At 44.6% G+C, this 15,320-nt stretch overlaps 1 pseudogene; it reads right to left on the bottom strand.

Moving 5' to 3' along the window:
* LOC110797321 (ABC transporter C family member 10-like) overlaps positions 1 to 7,227 on the bottom strand; it is a 74,497-nt pseudogene extending 67,270 nt beyond the window's left edge.
* Between the last annotated feature and the right edge of the window lie 8,093 nt (positions 7,228 to 15,320).

Raw genomic sequence — 15,320 nt, 5'->3', positions numbered from 1 at the left:
AGTGTCGTCTCTCCGTAGATAGTCCACAGCACGTCCGGATCCGCCTTAAGATTGACCAACTAGAATCGCCCTTAAGGTACTAAAGATTTTCGGCACTCTTAGGTAAGAAATGTGTCTGAATTTTATCTCAAAAACTCACTTTGAATACTTGAATAATCTGTTAAAATATGTGACCCTAGGCACGTATTTATAGAGTTATGGAAAGGGTTTTGGAATCCTATTAGGATACTAATTTATTTAATTATAACCCTACTAGGACTCTAATTAAATAATCATTATCTAATAGTTTTAGGATTTAATCACACTTCGAATTCTGATTACTTCAGGATTCCTGCACACGCAATGCACGAGCACCGTACACCCGCGCAAGCCTTGCGGCCCACGCTAGGCGCACAACGCTCGGCCCATTGCTGCGCTCCGCGCGCGCGCGCCCAAGGCCTTGGCTGGGCCTGGCCTTGCGCTGGGCCTGGTCGAGGCTTGGCGTGCGCTGGTGTGCGTTGGCTCGCTGGGCGACGGCCTGGCTTCGTGCTGGGCCTTCGTCTAGCGGGCCTCGTCCGATGCTAATTCGTACGATACGCTTCCGATTAAATTCCCGATTCCGGAATTCATTTCCGATACGAACAATATTTAATATTTCCGATTCCGGAATCAATTTCCGTTTCGAACAAATATTTAATATTTCCGTTTCCGGAATTATTTTCCGATTCCGATAATATTTCCGATTCTGACAATATTTCCGTTTCCGGCAATATTTCCGATTCTGGCAATATTTCCATTTCCGATACGATCCATATTTCCGTTTCCGGCAATATCATCGTTTCCGGAGTATTCATTTCTTGCCTGTGACGATCTCAGCTCCCACTGAAACCAAGATCCGTCGATTCCGAATATCCATAGATGGAGTATCTAATGCCATTAAATACTTGATCCGTTTACGTACTATCTGTGTGACCCTACGGGTTCAGTCAAGAGTAAGCTGTGGATTAATATCATTAATTCCACTTGAACTGAAGCGGCCTCTAGCTAGGCATTCAGCTCACTTGATCTCACTGAATTATTAACTTGTTAATTAATACTGAACCGCATTTATTAGACTTAACATAGAATGCATACTTGGACCAAGGGCATTATTTCCTTCACCTGGTGCCGTTAGCGATGAAGAAGACGTTGAGGAGGGTGCAACTGCAACCAGCCCCAATGTCGAGACGATGGCGGCACCAGGCGATGGCGAAAAAGGGGAGAATGCATGCCCAGCAGACCATCAGGAGTAGTTCTGTCCCCCCCCCCCCCCCCCTCAAAAAATTTAAAATTTTAATGTTGTGTTTGTAAAACAATGCCTTGTTTTAAACAATATTTTGTGTGTTCGGCCTTTTGGAAGGTCGAAAAGATATTTGTGGTTGTGTTTCGCCTGGAAGGCGGCAGTCCTTTGTGTGTGTTTTTGGCTTGTCCAAGGGGGCAAGTCATGTAAATATTTGTGGAGTTTTTAATTTTAAGTTGAGTTTGTGTGAACTGCTTGTGTGTTTGAAAAATATGTTTGGTTTTGGTGTTTTGTTTTGCAGGTTGGGCACATACCTCGAGTTCGACTTTGGTGACGCCTCCAGCCTGTCAAAGGGGAACCTGCAAGAAATGTATGCTGTAGAAAATGTAGATCTGTATCCCATTATGTATATAGTGTACATTGTAGTGTACCAGGCGTTTTGTAATGGCCTAAATTGTGTTTTGTATTTTGCAAGACTTGTAATATGTAATGTATACAATCATGTTTGAATAAAATTAACAATATTTCCTGCTACTTTGTTTCTATGATCATTGCACTCAGTTTCGAATGTTGTTTTCCTGTATGTTGTGTTGTACACTTCGCATCGTCTTTTCTCTTCTTGTCGAATCCATCATCATGTGGGCATCATACTGTCAACATAACAGAGCATGAGGATTGGCCGTTGGTGGAGCCAACGGCCCTCCGATGCTTAATTCAGTATAGAGCGAAATGAAGATGAGAGGGAATTACGACAAGGAGGAAAAAAAAGAAAAAAAAGGTTAAAGAGACGTACTGGACCAAGTCTTAGTCGAAATGCTTTATGTTTGTTATTCCTTCTAAGTGTACACTTCGTGTCGTTGTCACGTTTATTGTCTGCAAAACAGAACGATGGCGTGAGGATTGGCCGTTGGTGGAGCCAACGGCCCTCTGATGCCTATGTCAGTAAGGATAATAATATGTGGAGAAAAAAAAGAAGTAAAAAAGATAGAGGAAAGGGACTTAACTTTTGTTACTTGTGAGTGTATATTATCCGAGATGATCTCGATTTTTTGATACATTGTGTCCCCTCTACTTCGGAGCGTCGTCACAGTGACGGTGAACGCTAGTACGCCTATGTGTTAGGAAAGACTAAAAAGCAAGAAAAAGAGCTTGAGTGTTCAGAAATGATATAGTTTTAGGTGTGTTGCATTCCAACTTCTTGGAATGGATGTGCCGTCTCTATCAACCAACTCGTACGCACCATGACCTGTTCGTCTCACGATCTGGTAAGGACCTTCCCATGTTGGAGCTAGTTTGCCGTGTCGAGGATCCTTTTTGTTTGGGAAGACTTTGCGCAGAACCCAATCTCCCTGCTGAAATATCCGAACCCTCACATTCTTGTTGTAGTTGTTTGCGACAACTTGTTGGTAGGAGGCCATCCTGACCAGTGCTGCTTCCCTAAGTTCCTCAACAGTATCGATGTCATAAGCCAAGACTGCGTCGTTCATTCCTGGTGCCATGAAACTACTTCTTGCTGTGGGGAGTTCGACTTCGGGAGGGATGACTGCCTCGCAACCAAAGACTAAGGAGAAAGGAGTGTGATTGGTCGCCGTCTTGGGCGTCGTCCTGTCGGCCCAAAGGATCATAGGTAACTCATCTGCCCATCTTCCTTTGGCGTCGTCGAGGTGCTTCTTGAGGTTGTTGATGATGATTTTGTTACTTGACTCGGCTTGGCCATTCGCTTGAGGATATCTTGGTGTTGATGTGTGCAAGGTGATGTTATACCTACTGCAGAATTCTTTGGTTTTGTTGCTGATGAACTGAGAACCATTGTCGCAGACGATCTCGGAAGGGATACCGAACCGACTAAGGATATTTCGTTTGATGAACGAGATGACTTCAGTATCTCAAACTCGCTTGAAAGCTTCTGCTTCGATCCATTTGGAGAAGTAATCAGTCATTGCCAACATGAAGACGCGTTGTCCTGATGCTTGTGGTAAGGGGCCTACTATGTCCATCCCCCATTTCGTGAAGGGCCAAGGGGACAAGATAGGGTGGAGTACTTCACAAGGTTGATGAGAGATGGAAGCGAACCGCTGGCAGGAGTCGCACTTCCTAGCAAAGGTGATTGCGTCTTTCTTCATGGTGGGCCAGAAATATCCCATGGTAAGGGTTTTGTGGGCTAAGCTTCTTCCTCCGGCGTGGTTTCTACATTCTCCATCATGTATGTTGAGCAATGTCGACTCAATCTCGTCATGATCGAGGCATCTCAGGTACGGTCCTGCAATCGACTTTCTGAACAATACTCCATGGATTAGGATAAATCTGGAGGCTTTCATGCGGAAGGCTTTTTCGTGGGTGACTCTAGTTGGGTTGGTGTTGTGTTTAAGCCAGTGTATGTAAGGGTCGCGCCATGAGGGCATTTGAGTAGGTTGAGACTGTTCGGTGATGGGTAGGTTATCTTTGGTGATGGCCGGATACATTAAGTGGACTACGGGGATGGAGGTGAGTTTAGGTTTGATGTTTGAGCCAAGATTGGCTAAGGCGTCAGCCTATGTGTTTTGGGGTCTTGGTATTTGTTGTAAGGTGCATGAGTCGAACTTGTTCACGACCCTTTTTGCTATTTCCAAGTAGGCCTGCATCTTTGAGTCCTTCGCTGCATACGAACCGTTAATCTGGCTGATAATCAATAAAGAATCGCAACGTACCTCAAGTCGGCGGATATTCATGTCGAGTGCTAATGACAACCCCAGGATCAAAGCTTCGTACTCTGCTTCGTTGTTGGTAGCTTTGAACTCGCAACAGACAGATTATACTATGGTGTCCCCTTGTGGCAATTTTAGCACGATGCCGAGGCCTGTCCCCCGTATGTTGGAGGAGCCGTCAGTATGTAGGGTCCATGTTGATGAGGATCCTTTGTTGGTCAGTGTGTTGACTTCGTGATCGACTTCGTGTTGGAGGCTCGGGCTGAAGTCTGCCACAAAATCAGCCAGGGCTTGCGACTTGATGGCTGTACGAGGTTCATATCTGATGTCGTAACAACCTAATTGTATTGCCCATTCGGACATCCTGTCAGACAACTCGGGTTTCCTCATGATTGACTTCATGGGATAGTTAGTTCTAACAGCGATAGGATGACATTCGAAATAAGGGCGCAATTTAACAGAAGCGACGACTAAAGCAAGGACAAGTTTTTCGAGATGAGAGTACCTTGTTTCGGCGCTAAGTAAGGACTTAGTGACGTAATAAACAGGTAGCTGCTTTCCGTCTTCTTCCCGTACTAACACTGCACTGATGGTCGACTCTGTAACTGCGAGGTATACTTGTAGCACTTCATTGTTTTTTGGTTTGGACAGTAACGGGGGGTTTGACAGGTATTGCTTGAGTTGCTGCAATGCGGCTTCGTGTCGGTCAGTCCAGCTGAACTTCTCAGTTTTCCTGAGGATGTCGTAGAACAATTTGCATTTGTCGGACGACCTGGAGATGAAGCGGTTGAGGGCAGCCACTCTGCCTGCTAACTTTTGTACATCCTTCTGGTTTCGAGGTGATTGTAGGTTGATGATTGTGCGGATCTGATCAGGACTAGCTTCGATGCCTCTTTGAGTAACCATGTAACCTAAGAATTTTCCAGAAGAGACTCCGAACGAGCATTTGGTGGGGTTGAGCTTCATGATGTACTCTGGAAACACGTCGAAGGCTTCTTGAAGATGCGTGATGTGATCCGAGGCTTTCTTGGATTTTACAAGCATATCGTCGATGTAGACTTCCATTGTGTCGCCCAGCTGTTTTCTGAACATTTTGTTGACTAGGCGCTGATAGGTGGCGCCTGCGTTCCTTAAACCGAACGGCATGACCTTGTAACAATAAGTTCCCCGCTCCGTGATGAAAGCAGTTTTCTCTTGATCTTCCGGGTGCATCAAAATCTGGTTGTATCCACTGAACGCACCCATGAATGTGAGCATCTCATGTCCCGCGGTAGCATCAACCATGGCGTCGATGTGGGGTAAGGGAAAAGAATCTTTAGGGCATGCTTTGTTGATGTCGGTGAAATCTATGCACACTCGCCATTTCCCATTCTTTTTCCTGACTACGACGACATTGGCCAACCAGTCTGGGTATTTTACTTCCCTGATCTTTCCTGTATCTAGTAGCTACTGAACTTCGTCGTTGATAATTTGGTTGCGTTCTGGAGCGAACTTCCGCCGCTTTTGTTTGACGGGCTTGTGTCGGGGGTCGACACTGAGTTTGTGAGTGATGACGTCTGGACTGATGCCTGGCATATCTTCATGTGACCATGCGAAGCAATCCGCGTTGGCTTTGAGGAATGTAACAGGTTCCGACCTGATGTCGTCGGGTACATCACATCCAATAAAAACGACCTGTTCTGGCATCGCAGGATCCAAGATGATCTCGTCGAGTTGTTCGGATTTGGGCTACTCGTAGATCGCTGGTTCGGAATTGGACTGTAATTGCTATAATGAGGATTTATTTGTGGCCGATGGTTTTAGGGCCGCCTTGTAGCATTCTTTGGACTCTTGCGTATCTCCTTTGATTTCTTGAACCCCCCATCGAGTCGGGAACTTGATGGTTTGGTGATATGTCGAAGGGATGGCCTTCATGTCGTGGATCTAGGGCCTGCCCAAAATAATGTTGTAAGATGAAGGGCAATCAATAACACAAAACTTTACCTGTTGGTTGATTCCTTGTGCGTAAACGGGCAGGGTAACTTCTCCGAAGGTGGTTTTTGCTTCGCCACTGAACCCTATTAGCACAGTGCATTTTTTGACGACATTTGTGTCTGGGTTGAGTCCCATCTCCTTGAGGGCGTCGAGCTTCATCACGTTAGTTGAGCTGCCATTTTCGACAAGGACTCGTTTGATCATGCAGTTTCCAACAGGAATAGATATTACCAAGCCGTCGTGATGTTTGTCCGAGATGTCCCCTGCATCAGATTCATCAAAAGATATGGGGGTTAGGTATTTGGCGGCTACGGCTCGGACTGGCCTGTCTATCTCATTTTCTCGGGCGTGTCTCTTTGCTGCAGAATAAGTTAAACCACAAATGTCAGAACCTCCAGCAATAAAATTCACAGTTTTAGTATGAGGGGGAGGTGGAGGAGGTCGAGATGGAGAGTTAGAGTTGTCTTTGTTGACAACGCCACGAGCTTTATCTGACATGACGTCCTTGAGGTAACCATTTTTCAGCAAGTAGGCTACTTCTCTCCTCAACGCAACGCAGTCGTTGGTTGTGTGACCGATGTCGGCATGGAAATCACACCATTTAGAGGGATCCTTCTTTGACTCGGGTTTGCTGGACTTCGGCGGCCATTGCACTGCTATCCCCATCTTCGACAGGTGGTTCATCAGACCTACAGTGTCAACACAGAAAGAATATTCGTTAATTTTTGGAGGCAGATCCGGGCTGTTCTTCCAGTCGGAGTCGTCGTCTTCCTCCACCACTACTACATGTTGAGGTCGGGAATAAGGAGCAGGGCGATCGTTGCTCCTCTTAGGATAGGGCAACCGTCTTTCCTTCTTTGAGTAGTCATTACCCCCTTTCCGAGAATGGAGTGTTTCTTCCAACCTAACTTGGGCCATTGCTTTAGCTTGAGCATCTTCGAACGTCTTGCAGGGGTATTTGATTAAATCCCTCCAGAGGTCGATTTCGCCATACAATCCCTGCCTGAACGCTTCGATAGCTGTCGGGACATCACATTCAGGAACAGTCACCTTCTCCCTGATGAACCGGGCTATATAATCCTTCAGGGGTTCGTCAGGACGTTGGATTACTCGGTATAAGTCGCTTGTCTGCTTCTCTAAACACCTGCTGCTAGAGAACTGTTGGTTGAACATGTTGTCGAGGTGAGCAAAAGAGGTAATGCACCCATTTGGTAGGCTAGTGAACCACTTCAAGGCGGGCCCAACCAATGTCGATCCAAACCCCTTGCAAAGGTTGGCTTCTCTCATGTGTTTGGGGACTGGAATGGTCATCATCCGTTGTTTGTAGGTCAAGATATGTTCTCTTGGGTCGATCGTCCCGTCGTACATGGGCATGTTGGGTGGGCTGAATCGTTTTGGGATGTCTATTGCATCAATGGGATCAGCATATGGGGAGTCGGCATAACTGTCTAGGCTAGCTTCTTTGATTGGTGTTGGTACGCCAGGGATTTTGTTTATCATAGTCATGATTTGTTGGAGTTGGTGATTGGTGTTCTCACAGATGTTGTTGAGCACCGGGACGAGGGGGTAAATGTTTCGGGAAGGCTGGCTTGGAGATGTTGATAATAGGTACTCTGTGGGTATATGCCATGAGGTTGGTGAGGAGTGAACTGCGGCACCACTTGTTGCATGTAAGGGGGCGTTCCTTGAGTAGTGTGGGTACCTGCAACATAAGGGAAAGGAGTTACGAAACCGTGACTAACCGGAACGACTGACATGTTAAGAGGAGTGTATGGAGAGTAGTTTCGAGAAGAGTCAGGGCGCATTAGGGCATTGGGAAACGCTGCTTGCGGCGCCTGGCTGGCTAGAGGAACCGTCATTCGCTGGGGGGGGTGCTCCTGGCGCTGGAGTGACCAGGTTGACAACAGGTTGGACGACTTGCTGAGAGAAGAGTTGGTCCCATGGCATTTGAGTCGCTGGCGTTGATCCTTGCGCTGGAAGAGTAACGGGCAGAGGCATCGACATGGTCACCATTGGGGGGGGGGGGCAACGGACGAGACACCGAAACGGAGGCGGGAGCCGTTACCATGGTGGATGTCGTCATGCCGACCTGAGGTGGGGTGACCCGGGCAGCCGTCGTGGCTACAACTGTTGCTGATGTTCCTGCAGAGGATGGTCGAATTGGAGGTGGCGGAAGCCAAGTCGGGTTAGAGCGGGGCGGATTTGGTAGCGGATCGAACTCGCGGATCTGTTCGAGGACAGGGCCCCCTGGTTCGCCAAAAGGTATACGGAGGGGATGGTCTGGAGCGGCGTCAAGGTCCAAGCGGCGGTTTAACTCGGAGGTGTCTCGTCGGTACTGAAACCTGGATCCGGTGGCGATGGAGGCGGTGGACCTGACTTGAGAGTGCAATGCTTCATTCTCTTTCTGGAGGATGTTGATGCGCTGCTCCATGGCTTCGAAGCGACGAGTAATGTCGTCGGATGAGCTAGCATTTCCGGCCATGGTGATCGGAATGGTATTATCGAGCTGCTTTTGATTGTCAGCCCCACGGTGGGCGCCAAATTGTTTTGGGAAAATTCGACTTAGAGACGAACTTGCCTTGATGAAGGTGCTAACAATCGATCGAGCTAGATAATTGAGAATGGTGAGAGCAAGTTGTAATAGCATAAGTTAATCGTAGGTTTATTGCTTGGAAATCATGTATGTAAAATAGACAAGACTAAGCCTTTTTATAGGCATTTACAACAAGAGTGTAACGTTTATACTTAATTGCTCATAATTAGATAATAAATGCGTAATGAAGGCCGGCTTCATCAAGGGTTTGTAACGTTCGTTTTGAGCCCAGCAGTTGGGAATACCGTTCGAATAATGCCACCTTGCGTCTTGTTGGCAGCCACGTATGCAATGCTTGCCACGTATGCCCATGTCACCAAGAGGGTATTTTCCCCCCTAACAGACACCTACTTTTTTCCCCATTCCCGAAAGGGAAGGTTCGATGATGAGAACATAAATCTCCACTTGGCAACGCATCTCCTATAAAATAACGAATCTCAATCACCCTTTCATTTCAGCCAAAGCTACTATTTATAGAAACCTGCTAAGAATAGTAACTGCCGTAAGAGTTAGTTGTTAAAAGTGGCAAAGTTATAAAAGATAGAAACCTGTCAGAATTAGGTGTTGCACTCCAACATAAATCCTAAAAGAGATAGAATTTTCATTCCTGGTATAATTCGAAAATTAGAGTTCCGTATTAATTAAATTCCTAACGAACCTAGAGTTCGTAACGGGCCCAGACGCATTCCGTCATAAGTTAATACGCACTAAAAGACTCGGATAAATCTCAAGAGCTCCGTGTTCTAAGAGTCCAAATCTGACAAAGAACTCGGCCCAAATCCCATTTTCAACGCCTGGATCTGGGCGCCGAAATCTTCGGCGCCCAGCCCTGGGCGCTGAAAATGCCTGGGGCCGTTTTATCTCCGGATTCTTTTTGGATTTGTATCTTAAAATCTATCTTTTCACACACTCTTTCCCTATAAATACAGCCTCAAAACCGACGTGAAAAGAAGACATAATTGCATAACCTGAGTATTGACTCTAGCCTTAAGCCTAAGCCTCACGCTGCGAAATTGATCCGGCGTTCTGTCGCAATCGACCCAAAAGTCGAACATAACGCGTCCTGCCCCTTGTAGCTTGATGAATTAATCCTAAATACTGGAACATTGCTTATAAACCCGAGATTCGTTAAATAAAAGGAGAAATAGCAAAGCCAAGTGGTTAGTTTTCTGAGAACCACAACGCACCTCTCAAGGGTGCGTTGTAATGTGTCCCTCATATGATTTAATCGCTTTCATCATCCTTTTATAAAATTGTCAAACTATTAATTTGATTGATCTATCACGCCTAATAAGATAATACCTCGGAAAATTGAATTATCATGCTAGGTACCTTAAATCAATGTAAATAAGATAATCATGATCGATTTTGTATTATGTGTTGCATATTGCTTAAATCAATACAGAATAGTTTAATAGTTTAACGCATGTCCCTTCAATTATTTATGCTTAGCTAGTAAGGATAACCTGCCTCTGGAGTATTATCGATGAGCACTCCTCTCGGTAGCTACAGTCCCCCGAACTCTCAATCTCTGCCCTGCGGATGTACGTTGAGCGATCCCCACACCAGGGATCACAAGGTAACCTATGGCCGTCGTGGTCGAACATAATTGCACTCCCTTCATGTCACGATAACCGGGTTTTGTCAGTTTTTCTCATTGTCGTTAAAAACTGAATGGCGACTCCTATATTACTAGTCGATTAGGTGTAAACTCACAGGAAATCCAACAACACTTGATCTGACGACGTCACGCCCACGAGGGACGAGGTCATGCATTAGCCTCGTGCTTTTTCGACCCCCTCATACTGGGCTTTGTATTTGAAAAATCCGGCATTATGCCGCCGTGGATTTGAAACATTGAATTTAGGAACTTGAAAGTCCGGCATTATGCCGCCGTGGACTCGGAACCTTGAAGTATAAGACCATTAGGTTTGAAACATGGAATAGAAAAGTCGGCATTACGACGGTATGAATTTGGAACTTGAAATTTTGAGTATAGGACTTGAAATTTGAAAGATCGATATGGAATTTGAGTTTTGCAAGTTTGAGTTGAAAAGTTGGCATTACGCCGGCCATGAGCTTTGGCATTTGAACTTTGAGGTTTTGAGACTTGGAAGCGGCAACTTGAGTTTCAGGCTTGAAGAATTGAATGTTTAAAATAGGAAATCCGGCATGACGCCGTTGGATTTGGACCTGAAACTTGAAACTTGAAATTTAAACTAGAAAATCCGGCATTATGGCGCCGTTGGATTTGAAGTTTGAGTTTGGAAATGGAAATTTTGACTAGAAGATCCGGCGTTATGGTGCCGTGGGATTTGAGTATTGACTTGAATCTTGAGACTCGAAATTTGAACTAGAAAGTCTGGCATTATGGCGCCGTTGGATTTGGATTTGAAAAATTGAGGTTCTACAAAATTCGGATTTGAACTTGAAACTCGAAATTTGGACTAGAAAATCCGGCATTATGACGCCGTTGGATTTGACTTTTGAGGTTTGGAATTGAAAATTTGGATTGAATTTGAAACTTGAAATTTGGACTAGAAAATCCGGCATTATGACTCCGTTGGATTTGACTTTTGACTTGAAAACTTAAGGTTTTGGATTTGAAATTTGAAACTTGAAATTTGGATTAGAAAATCCGGCAATATGGCGCCGTTGGATTGAATTTTGAATTTTGAATTTGGACTCGAAAATCCGGCATTATGACGCCGTTGGATTGAATTTTGAATTTGGAGCTTGGAATTTGGACTCCAAAATCCGGCATTATGACGCCGTTGGATTGAATTTTGAATTTGGCATTTGGAATTTGGACTTGAAAATCCGGCATTATGACGTCGTTGGATTGAATTTTGAATTTGGCATTTGTGCGTGAGGCGTGTTTAAGGGTTTGGAATCAAATGGAGTGACACTCCTAAAGACCCTAAAATCGGCGATTTAGATACATGAGGTTTAAATGATTCTCCTAGGGGTTTGGTTTCCTAGTTGGAGGCTAATTGGTTTTGGCAAGCTAGCACTCGACGCAGCCATTCACGCGTGCAAAGACGCCCACACAATGCACAAGTAGCACGTTGTCACACTAATCAGGAATATGAATGCGACAGGCAAAGTTCTCAACCTAAGGTCGGTCTAAGTTTTGTATGATGCAAGTGCTCGGATTTGGGTGTCAAAAGGTACTTGGCTAAGAGACGGATCCGGCGACAAGCATTCACATCCGCCTAAGGGAAGTGTGTGTCGGCAGACGGCCTCCATACTTGACATCGGGAATGTCAAGTAAATGCCAAGTTTTGGTAGGCGCGGAAATGGTCACACACTTTGGTCGGGAACTTTATGGAGAGTCACCATTTCGTTGCCCCCGGGGGCTAGCCCGAATATAGAACACATCCGTTTGGGCAAGGGTAGAAATTCATTTTGCACAATATGGTTTTCGAAAAATGCATGAAATGCCTAGAAATTGAAATTGAAATCGTACTTGAATTTGTATTTGTAAAGCTCATTTTTCGGCACTTGTTTACAAGGCTTGGGAGCATCCTTCCAGATTCAAAAACAGACTAACTCCCAAAACGAAAAGTTGAGCAAAAGTGGGAAACAAGCCACTGTGAGCCACTGTCCTGGATGCAGGCAGTGGCGTTTGGCGTAGGGGCTGCGCCTGGCGCCAGTGCTGGCATCCGGTACTTAAGCAGATCAGTGGCTTGTTAATCGAAATCTGCCCGCATTTTCGAATTGAAATTAGTAAAGTCCCCAGTGGAATCGCCAAAATTGTAGGGGGTTTTTTTGTGTCAAAAACTTGTTTCCCGTTCTACAAGAGGGGCGGTTCTTTAGAAAATCGTAGAATTTTTGTACCTCGAAGGAGTCGCCACCAAACATTTTTTAAAGTCTCGTTTGGAAAGACCGCAAGTGACTATATGTTGGATAAGGCCTTGAATCCTTGAAACGGATGGGTGAGATCCGGGCACGGGAACAAAATGCTTATTCGGCGAGCTTTAGAAATATTCAAGTACGTTGGCACAACATTGTTTTCGAAAATAAACCCTAGATTTAGACTATGTGGGTTTGCATTAAGAGCAAATTGAATCTCTAATTGTATGGTGGTCACTTTGCTTTAAAGATTGATTTAAGGAACCTAAGGCCGGTTTGTCCAAAAATATCTTTGTTAAGCGTGATGTAACCTTTGTATTTTGTTGTATTTAGCATGTTGGAGATGAAAGAGATAAAGCAAATAAAGAAACATCACAATACTAAATAAAGTGCGGAATTAGTAAATACAAGACCCCCTAGAAAAGAACTAGGGAGTAGGTTCACATTGCCTAGAAATGGACTAGGCAAGTAAAGATGCGGAATTGAAAGTGCGGTATTGAAATTGCGGTATTGAAATTGCGGTATTGAAAGTGCGATATTGAAAGTGAGATATTGAAATTGCGGTATTGAAAGGTGCGATATTAAAATTGCAATATTGAAAGGTGCATAATTGAAAATTGTACTTGGGCACATGAGATTCGAACGCCAAGCGGCTGCTTAAAATAAGTGCGCCCGACACGAATTCAAAGCCAAAAATATCAACTTGGGAGAGGTTTCTCAACCCAAATGTCCTAGATTTTGTATGTTAAACTTGAACTTGAAAGCTTGAATATTGAAGTTTTAAACTTGAAATGATTGAAACTTGAACTTGAAATGATCCTAGTTTAGGGAAATAACTACGAATAACCCTAAACATGGTAAGATCTTGAAAATTGAAAACTTGAACTTGTATATTGAAAATGGAGTTTTGAATCTCAAAAGACTAAACCTTTAAATGTTAAAAGGTGTTATCTTTGATTACCCCGTGTTTGATAGTGATTCTAGTCCAAGAGGTGATTGTAAACAACTTGGGCATCCTTGAATCTTTGAAAATTGTATTTTGTATTTTGGAAAAGTTTGTATTTTTGGAAAACTTGTGTGATTGTTGCAAGTGGAGTTTTTTAATGATTAAAAACACCAACTTGCTAATCATTTAGAAATGAAAGCATCATAGTAGATTAGAATGGGATTCGGATTTACCTAGTTAGATTTAGGCAAGAGCTCCCAATTGATTTTTTGAATTTAGGAATTTTGTATGTGTTTTTGAGGAGTTTTTTAGTTGTATTTTGAGGCGTAATGTCGAAATTACGATATTGTATTATTGTTCTCCTTCTCATTTTGCTGAAAATGAGGGGTATTTATAGAAGGAATGGATGCAAGGCACCAGCACACGTCAGCGCAGGGCGCTGGACCATCGCTGGGCGCTGGTGACGTGGCTTGAATGCCGCCAAAGCAAGGACTGGGAATCGTCCTTGTTTCGTCTTGTAGTGTTTTACCTGTTGTACGAATAGTACTAGGTTTGGTGTTTTGTATTTTCTTGGAGGTTAAGGCATCGTTTAGCGTCTAAAAACAAGCCTTTCTCGGGTTTTTGAATTCCGGTTTTAGGGGACGGGGCCCGGCATGCTCGGTTTTGTGGGTCGGCGCCCGAATTTGACTTGCCTTATATGATTTTGAGTGGAAAAGGCCTAGTAAAACCAATGGGATGGTCTACTAGATGAGATTGTACTTGTATTTTGAAATTGATTTTGGAAAGTTGTATTTTGTACCGAGAACCGAAAGGGGAACGGTCTCGGGGGTTGGATTTTGGATCTTGAATTTGGAAATATTCTTAGCAATTGGGATTTCCGCCCTGAGTTACTCCAATCACCTAACAAGGATAATGGTATCGTCATCATCCCAAAGGGGAGACACAAATTAGGTGTCTACAATAGGGTACACTCTGAGTACGGTACACTTCTTCCTGGTAAGATGTCATGGATGTTTCAGAGAAATGCCCTATTCACTCTACCTGACACTTCAGGGCTCACCCGTTTTGAGAGGGGCCAGCCCCATTATCTGTATATAGGTGAGCGGGCACCACCCCTACCCGAGCCCGAGCCCCAGCCCGAGCCTATGCGTCGTACCTACTTTCGTAGGGGCGGGCGCAGAGAGAGAGAGGCGAGATAGAGTGGTAGCCCGACTCCACAGGGGGAGCACTGGTCTTTGGAGGAGCGCATGGAAAGGCTAGAGATTCGTTTTGATCACTTTGAGAGTGATCACTAGAGGGCCATCTTCCCCATCTACGACCATTTTGCTCGGGGGGGTATCGTGCCTCGGGAGGCCCAGCACCCCTCATGGTTTGGATATCCGGCAGAGGGATATGGACTCCCGGGAGCTAGGGGCACCTTCACACCAACTCACTACTACGATGGGTATGGAGAGGGCCCTAGCCGTCACGGGCATGGTGATGATGATGATGATGTCCAGGGCCATCAGTGATGCTGATGATGATGAGGATGGTTCGGTACACCTTGAGCCAATGAGGACATTGTCTGATTTAGCTTGGGGGGGCGTGTTTCACTTCCCTTTACATATTAGGTATGTTTTCTTTTCTTTTTGTATTTTTCTTATTTTGGTGTGTTTATTTTGATGTGTTTACTGCTTTATAGGTTAGTTTTACCGCTTTAAAAAAAATAACAAAAATACGTTCCGATGAATGCAAAATCATGCTTCCCTATGCCCCTTTGATTGAAAATTGTTTTGATTCTTGGTATTTGATGACGAGCAATGTTGATATGTTAGCCATGATTTGATATTTGATTACTTTAATGCCTTGACATGAGTCAACTCTGACCAACTATTTGTGGACTTGGTGCTTGGCTAGTTGACTTGGTTAGGAATGTTTGATAGTTTCCTGGTGTGTCTTTGATTTTGAGTATTGGTTTTCAAATGTTGGTAGTGTTTTATGACTCATATACATGCACATTGAGGAGGACAA

This window comes from Spinacia oleracea, chromosome 6 (genome assembly GCF_020520425.1).
Source record: "Spinacia oleracea cultivar Varoflay chromosome 6, BTI_SOV_V1, whole genome shotgun sequence".
NCBI classification, from domain to species: Eukaryota; Viridiplantae; Streptophyta; class Magnoliopsida; order Caryophyllales; family Amaranthaceae; genus Spinacia; species Spinacia oleracea.
Note: the sequence above shows the minus strand (reverse complement) of the source record. Positions and strands in the feature narration are given on the sequence as shown.